At 35.7% G+C, this 673-nt stretch overlaps 1 pseudogene; it reads left to right on the top strand.

Annotated features, from left to right (window-relative positions):
- LOC116700869 (myosin-7-like) overlaps positions 1-673 on the top strand; it is a 25,812-nt pseudogene that overhangs the window by 2,666 nt on the left and 22,473 nt on the right.

The following is a 673-nucleotide window of genomic DNA, read 5'->3' on the forward strand; positions in this document are numbered from 1 at the left end:
TGACAACTCCTCTAGATTTGTGAGTTGGTGTGACTGCAGTAAGGCTACTTGATTATCATTGAAAAAAAAAATGTAATATTAGAAATATAAACACTTATTTTCATGTTAGGGTAAATTCATCAGAATTCACTTTGACAACCGAGGAAAGCTGGCCTCGGCTGACATCGAGACTTGTAAGTAAAACTAAATCTATTCATACATCAAATTTGGAGGGCACGTATTTATTGTAGGGATGCATTGTGGAGTCAATCCCCGCATGTGCTAGGCAGGGTGGGTACACTGTGTCCATTTTGAAGTCACATTTTAACCTATAGGGGATTTTGAGTCTCCAGTTGTCTAATCTACATATAGGAAATTAGATACAAGGGAAAAATACTGACTCAGAAAGACAGATTCGTTATTAAAAGTAATGAAATAATGTTTGATCACATTAAAAAGGGGCAGCTCTAACTATTTTGTTTTAGAAAATGTGTTATTTGTCACCAAACCAGGGAAATTGTATTGTTTTTGCATCAAGGAGTGGTATAATGCCCTTATTAGTTAAACCTGCACCAATAGCAAATTATTTTATACTGGAATACAACAACATAACTTAATATACCTTTGACAGACCTTTTGGAAAAGTCTCGTGTGACCTACCAGCTTAAAGCTGAGAGGGACTACCACATTTTCT

This window comes from Etheostoma spectabile, chromosome 13, assembly GCF_008692095.1.
Source record: "Etheostoma spectabile isolate EspeVRDwgs_2016 chromosome 13, UIUC_Espe_1.0, whole genome shotgun sequence".
NCBI lineage: Eukaryota > Metazoa > Chordata > Actinopteri > Perciformes > Percidae > Etheostoma > Etheostoma spectabile.